This window comes from Suncus etruscus, chromosome 7, assembly GCF_024139225.1.
Source record: "Suncus etruscus isolate mSunEtr1 chromosome 7, mSunEtr1.pri.cur, whole genome shotgun sequence".
Taxonomy (NCBI): domain Eukaryota; kingdom Metazoa; phylum Chordata; class Mammalia; order Eulipotyphla; family Soricidae; genus Suncus; species Suncus etruscus.
In genome coordinates this window covers 78789909-78797913 of record NC_064854.1, presented here as the reverse complement: position 1 = coordinate 78797913, position 8005 = coordinate 78789909, and the positions used below count along the sequence as shown (strand labels likewise).

Genomic DNA, 8005 nt, shown 5'->3' with positions numbered 1-8005 from the left:
ACACACTCAACTGTGTTCAGACCTTACTCCTGGCTTTAAGTTCATGGATCATTCCTAGCAGGGTCTGAAAACATATGGGGTATATGGGATCAAACTTGAGCAAGGCAGTTAGAATAGTACAATTTTAGTTTGATAGACGACTAGCATAGTAGGCTAGTAAGGAAATAATAGTACATATCAGTACATATCACTTCAGCTCTTTATTATTGGTCTGATTTTTATATTTCTAAATAATGATCACTCTTTCATGTGCTTCTTCACAATTTGTGTATTTTTGGTGGGAAAGTGTTCAGCTTCTCTCCTAATATTTTGATGGTGTTAGTTATTTTGGTGTTGGTTTTGTGAGTACTTTGTATACTTTGATTATTAGCCCCTTTATCAGATAGGCAATGTGCAAATAATCCCCCCACAATTTCCTAGGGTTTCTCTTCCTTTTAGTCATAGTTTCTGTTATAGTAGTTGTATTTAATGTTTTATTTCTTACATGAAATATTTTATTTAAATAATTGCAATATTCGGTCTCAGATGTCCAAGGATGCCACATTATACTATTATCTTACTCCCTTAATTTCTAAATGCAGTTTACCAAATAAAATTCTTCATTACATTACACAGATTTGGGGATTTTTTTTTCTAGTGTGATTTTTATGTATTTCTCAAATGGCTTTGAAAAGAAATAAATTACTGAAAAATGTTTTATTACATAGTAACCCTTATACACTAATTATAAATGTGTAAAATGAACATTTGTTATTATTTTAATAGCAATATAACATTAGAGACATCAACAATAGTGTAAGAAGCCTGCATTACTTTCTTTAAGAGAAGTGCGCTTGTGCTCACTTCGGCAGCATGTATACTAAAATTGGAACCATACAGAGAAGATTAGCATGGCCCCTGCGCAAGGATGACACGCAAATTCATGAAGCGTTCCATAAATTAAAAAAAAAAGAGAGAAGTGTGCTTGTTTTATATTTTCAGCCTTGATCCTGCTTACAGTTTAGCACACACTGTGTCCTTTATAAGAAATATCCCATTTCAGATTACTAACATGCCAGAGTGGTCTGCCTGTTGCTATGGTTTCTCAGCAGTCATTGGCTATTCCTTGTTTAGGCATGTCCTCATAGAATTTCATCTTTATATCATGATTTCACTTGTTTCCAGGTTTGCATTTAGTACTAATCCATATATTTTGTAATCCATTTTTACAGTTTATTTGACTGCTGCAGAATTAAATGTGTCATAAAGATATGGTGGCCCACAATATATGAGAAAATGTACTTTTTTATAATGAATGTACAAGTCAAGAATTTGATCTAATGGCATGACTGCTAATTCCATTTTAATGCCCTAAAGTATCTATTGACATGTTATTGATCTAAGATGATTTTAATGACTAGGCACCTGTTCATGTTAGACATAATACATTGTTTATTATGACATGGTGACATTACTAATATTTAGCAGTACCTCTGAAAACCTAGGCCTCACAGTCAAATTATAAATTGCATACTATTACATTTCTGTATATTACTGAACATTTAGCTATGATGGTGCCATATATTGTTAGCTGATTTTAATGGGAACATATTGGCTCAATTTACTTTGTTCTTATTTATATAGTTTATTTCTTGAGTATCACACTGTTTAGTAATATTTTGCTTAAAGAGTAAAATTTAATAATTTATTTTTGTTTTTCTTTATTCAATAAAGATAATATGCTATGATGTAGTCTCAGAACTTAGAAGACTTCAAACTCTTTATTATCAATATTATAGAATAATTATTACTAAATATTTACTAATGTGAAAGAAAAATATACAATCAAACTGAACAAGAGGCATTAATTTTTTATCATATCACTTAATTTGTTGATAATTAATTATTCTTTATTGGCAAAGTTAATTTTCATGTGATAATCCTCAATAGTAGAGAATAAATAGAAGAAAATGAGGACTCAGGTGAAAATGTGGCTAAATATTAGTATTATTAGTTTATGTAAGATATTTGAATATTACACAAATTGTTATAATCAACATGTTTTGTACATATATATGTTAAAATTTTTCTGAAAAGATGTTTGAGAATTATTTTAGTCTTCCCTCCCATATGAATGAGTTTCGCTGGATAGTGGACTCTAGGTTGAAAATTCCTTTCATTCAGTTGTTTAAATGTCATTCCACTGTCTTCTTGCTTGAAGTGTTTCATATGGGAGATCTGATTTGATTCTAATGTTCCTTCCTTTGTATGTGAGGATTTTTTTTCTCCCTTATTGCTTTAAGTAGGTTGCCTTTTTCTTTATTTCTTACCATTTGAATTACTATGTGTCTTGGTTAGGGTCTATTTTGTTGGGGACTCTTTTAACCTCCTGATTTGCTCAGATGTGTCTTTCCAGAGGGTGGGAAAATTTTCCGCTATTATCTCCCTGACTAATTGTTCTTCCCCTTTCCCTGTTTCCTCCCCTTCTGGTATACCTACAATTCTTAGATTGTTTCTTTTGTCTTTGTTCATTAAATACTGGACTTTTACTTCCAGTGCTTTTCCTTCTATTGCTTTGTTGGCTTCTTTGTTGTCTTTTGATTGCAGTTTATCTTTGAATTGTTCTATGTGATTCTCAAGCTGTGCGATTCTGCACTTCTGGCTTTCTACGGTTTTATGTATTTCATTTAATTCTGTGTGTATGGAGTCTTTCATATTTTGTAGAAGTTCTTGTTTAAATTGGTTCATTTGTTCATCTATTGATTTATTGTAATCTCTGGCCAGTGTGTCTTTCATTTCTTCTAGCATGGCTTGGAATTCTATTCTCATGGCTGCTTTTAGGTCTCCCTCTCTTGGGTCTGTGCATTTTGGTGGACTTGGGAACTTGTTCTGATTTCTCTCCATCTCCCCTGTTGTTAATGTTTTCCTTGGTTTACCCATCTTTCTTTGTATTTATTGGCTTGGCTTGGAGTGCAGTGCCTTCAGGTTTCAGCCCGCTTTTGCCACCTGTGGTGTGGGGCTGGGTCTCTTCTCAGGATGTGGCTCTACGTGAGTATGTTGGGTGATGTCGCTGAGTTTTGGACCTTCCCTCATCCTCAGTCCAGCCTGACCAATCACCACTTCCTTCAAGCCACACAGTGCAGGTTCATTCTCTGGCCTGTCCCTGTTCCCTTGAATGGCCGCTTTTCATCCGCCCTAGTCGGCGACCTCCTGCATGCACTCTGGCCTGTTCCGGGAGCTCAAGGTTCCCTAGAATGGCCACTTTCCACCCGCCCTAGTCGGCGACCTCCTGCACCCACTCTGGCCTGTTCCGGGAGCTCAAGGTTCCCTAGAATGGCCGCTTTCCACCCGCCCTACTCGGCAACCTCCTGCACCCTCTCTGGCCTGTTCCAGGAGCTCTTTTTTTTCTGAAAAGCTCCCCTTTTTTTCTGAAAAGATGTTAAAAGAAATTTTACTTACTCTAAAATCCTTCTCCCTCCAATTGAGACTCATCTATTCTCCTGGAGTATTTTCTAATTAAAACTTATAAAAATAAATTTACTGTAGAACAAAATTATTTTAATTTTACTTTTTTTAATTTGTTTGCTGTGGATAATTACTCATACACTAATCCTTAGAGAAATGTGGAAGTGGGTCTGGAAACAGAGTAGCTGCAGAAAATAATCCAAACCAAACTAGAGATGAAACAAATCTGAGATCCTTCTACCACATGAAGAGAACAAGATCCTTAGAGTTAAAGTATTGATTGGGTGGAAAACAGGTTGGGCTAGAGAGACTATCCAGTTCTTCTCGTTCAGGTGGGCTAAATATATGCCAGCTTGATTTAGGGTGAAGACTGGTTAACCCAATAGCTCCCCTGTGTTTTTACTAAAATGCAAAAACGTGAGATAAGCTAGAATAAATCATGTTCCAATGTTCTCTTAAAAAGGTGGGAACTTATATAAAAGCTAAAAAAGGTGGCTGTTTTTTTTGGCATAAACACAGTAAAGCTGAAGAAACAAAGAAAAAAATGAATCTACGAGCAGGGTGTCCTTTCCCAGAAAGCATGTGATTTCACTACCATCTGCAGGCTTCAAACAGTCTAAATTTGCCTAACACCAGAGAACCATTCTTCTAGGTCCCAAGAAAAGTTTTCCTCATAGTAGTTGCTGTATTCAGGATGTGCAATTAAAGTAATTGAGTGTTTCACAGGTCCTATGTCATTGTCAGGGTGTCCTGAAGATTATCTTGGTTCCATTTCACTGTCAGGGTAGCATGGAATGAAAATCCACCCCAGGTGCAAGTCATAGCTGTTTCTAGCTTGTGTCTGGGTGGCATGGGAGTCCACCTTCATACAAGCCAGTGCTAGAGCAGCACCAAGGCTTTCCTGGTTACAAATCATCACCTGGTGTGGTACAGAAGTCCATGCCAGATCTAATGATGGAACCCAAAATTGGGGGGGGGGATATATACAGCCAATCTCTTAGTAATTGAGGCTTAAGTCAAGTCAACATGATACATGTTCAGGTAATAGGCTTACTTGCAACATATAAATTTTGGAGTTCTTATCCCTAATAGATTTGAAATTTTCTCTTACCTAATATTTCTCCATTTTATTGGGCCTGTGCAAAAAAGAAACGGATAATGGCACAAGGTAAAATAGGGAAATAGGGGGCTATGGCTAAGTAGGAGTTTCTATCTCTCTGTTAATGTTATGCTCAATTATCTTCAATATATAAGTCTAGCAACAATACTATTCCCTAGGAAATATATATAAACAGATACAAATTTCCTAATATTTTCTACTGAACACGTCCAAAGAGGCAATACTGTATTCCAATAAAGAAGCACATATAAAGAGTTATACATAGTAAAAAAAAATGCTCCTAAAGAAATATATGTATCCCCCTTATGTATTTTGAATAAGTCCAAGGGGCATAGAACCTGGATTACAGCTTAAGCCAAAAGGTCAAGGAGGCAGTTGACTGGAGTTACTGACCAATACACGTTCTTTAGCCAAGGCACACTCAAAAGGCCAAGTCTGGTCATGGGCAACAATCCACAGCTATTAGAAGTAGAATGTATGATGGTGGAGCATTTTGCCAGGTCAGAAGGGATGTAGAGCTGTAGGGTTAAAGAAATTTAATAGGAAGAAAAAAATTTCAGGATAAGTAAACATAGGGAAACAATCAAAAATAATTTGTACTATGGCAGGCAGGGTAGAGAGGAAAGTAGTGCAACACAAATGGGCATATGACTAACAGTGATTCCCTCCCAGGTGGGATAAATATATGCCAACTTTATTTCGGGTGGTTAATCCAATAGCTCCCCTACACAAACACTACACAAATACACAAACACTACACAAACACACATAGGTATAGACATACATTATAAATTTATCAATATGTTTCAGCTGTAAAACTAATTTATTTATTAATGGGCCAAAGAGCTTTATAAATATAAAGCTGGCAGGTAAGGTAGAAAGGAAATTTTCTTATTCCTAGGAATCACTGTTGATGAGGTAGACTTGGCTGTAAAAGTATCATAGGTTGATTTTGCATGTAAGAATTCCCAAACAATCAGCTTTCCAAATCCTGTATTCAGCATATGACTAAAGCTTTTTTTCCAGAATTTGCTAAATAAATTATATTGAGCACTGCAACAAGAGTCTAGATTAGGGGTCCTCAAACATTTTAAACAGGGGCCAATTCACTGTCCCTCAGACCATTGGAGGGCTGGACTATAATAAAAACAAAAATTATGAACAAATTCCTATGCACACTGCATATATCTTATTTTGAAGTGAAAAAAACCAAATGGGAACAAACACAATATTTAAAATGAAGTAAAATTAAATCAACAAGCTTACCAGTATTTCAATGGGAACTATAGGCCTGCTTTTGGCTAATGAAATGGTCAGTGTCCAGTTCCATATTTGTCACTGCTAATCCTAACAAGTGATGCAAGTGTAATCTGTTAATCTTAATCTGGTGGGAGATTTCAGATGTTTCATTCTAGAAAAAGTCTGTTCACAGACATGAGTGCTGCTCAAGATCTTTGCCATATTGAGTGCATTGTTCCTGAGATGAGGATTTGTCTCTGAGGGCAGAGATGCATTAAAATTCAATCCCTGACAATCCATTAGGTTTCTAGATGCTGTGATGAATTATATCTAAGTGTAGAGACAGAATTGAGCACTAAGCATCTTCAGTGCTCAAAATTTTTTAAGTTTTATGTATACAGAGATGTTCTCCTGAATATCAAAACAGGAAAAATGAATATCATTTTGTCTATCTTAAATTTTAAATTATACCATAATGCTGTAGTAATCAAATTAGTGAGATATTAGAATAAATATATACTTTCAGATAAATGGTAAACAACTAATAATAGTTCAGACAGAGATCCAAACAAGTAGTCTTCCATAAAGGAGCAAGAAATATAGGGTGGATCGAGAAAAACCTTTTCAAATGAGTGGTAGTGTAAAAAATAGTCAATTATGTAAAAGAAACATAATTCAGAATCTTGTTGAACACCATGCACAAAAGTCAAATCAAAATGGTTTAAATATCTTGATATCATACTGTATCCCTTTAAATTATCTTGAGGAAAATGTGTGTATTACATCATAACATTGAAGCTATATATATTATTGAACATTGTATAAACAAACTGAAATAAACATATAAACACGAATATATCAAATTAACAATTTTATACACCACAAAGGAATGATGACCAGAATAAAAATACTCCCCACAGACTGGGAAATAATATTTTCTGAACCCTGATAAGAAAACAATGTAAAGCACTAGTAGATTACTTCAAGAAAAACACAACTTCTAGCATGGAGGACCATATGGGATATCGGGTTCGAACCAACATAGGTCCTGGGTCGACTGCTTGCGAGGCAGACGCCTTACTGCTGTGCTATCTCTCCAGCCCACAGCTTCTAAATAAAGCATGGGAGTTTGAGAAAGATTATATGAATAGAAAAAGTGATATGCATGATACTTTCATTAGCAATAGTGTAAACCACAGTGTAAAAAAGGAAAAGAAAGTTAGGCTGAGAAAGAGAGAAAGAAGAAAGAGCAAGCGAGAGAGAGGGTGACCAAGTGATCCAGCAAGAAAGAGAGAGAAAAAGAGAGAGCTGCCCAAAGGCAGATGGTGGTGGGTTGATGTGAGGGAAACTGGGGACCATGGTGGTGGTAAAAGTGATAAGTGATATACATTCTATGACTGAAATTCAATCATAAACTAGTTTGTAACCATGGCACTTAAATAAAATAATTATAAAAGAACATGTAAACACTTCATAAAAAATAACAAGTTGGGATGTCTACATAGCTAAAAAAAAAAAAAAAAAAAGAATGGGCTGAAAGACCAAAAGACATAAGGTTAAAAGTGTCCCAAATCACTCGTTATAAGGGAAATAAATCAAAACACAAATGAGATGAAATCTCACATCATTAATACTGGAAACATCACAAGAATAAAAACAACTATGTTGGAGTATCTGTGGGGGATCAAAAGGAACATTATTCACTGCTGGCAGGAATATTTACTGGTTCAATGTTTTTGTAAAACAATATGTACACTACTCAGATATCTAGAAATTGAGCTCCCACATAACCCAGTAATTTCATTTCTGACAAACGTGCTAAGAACCCCAAAAACTATTCAAATATTCATAAAACTTAAAATTAAGTCAAAAATTTAACTGAAATGTTAAAATGCTTTTAATTTTTTAAAAAACTAATTTTATGTGGGCTGTATTAAATCTGTATATGCTTTGGACAATATTGTCAGTTTAAAGTTATTAATCCTTCTAATCCAAAACCTATTTATTTCATCATTTTTGCTTTTATTTCTTTTAGTCGAGTTATATAATTTTGAATGAGTATTTAAATATCTTGATAAGCTGATTCCTATGCATTTTATATGAGGTATAACTGTATTTACTATGTTTTTAATTTTCTCTTCTTTATAAAAAAGAGAATGCACATTGACATTGTAGCATGCCATGTTAAAGTACAACTCTATT

The 8005-nt window shown here is 34.8% G+C and overlaps 1 non-coding gene across 1 annotated transcript; it reads left to right on the top strand.

Annotated features, from left to right (window-relative positions):
- The first annotated feature begins 835 nt into the window (after nucleotides 1–835).
- On the top strand, nucleotides 836–942 carry LOC126015154 (U6 spliceosomal RNA). Its single transcript, XR_007498047.1, has one exon. It is a non-coding gene; the product is annotated as a U6 spliceosomal RNA (small nuclear RNA).
- Nucleotides 943–8005: the final 7063 nt, after the last annotated feature.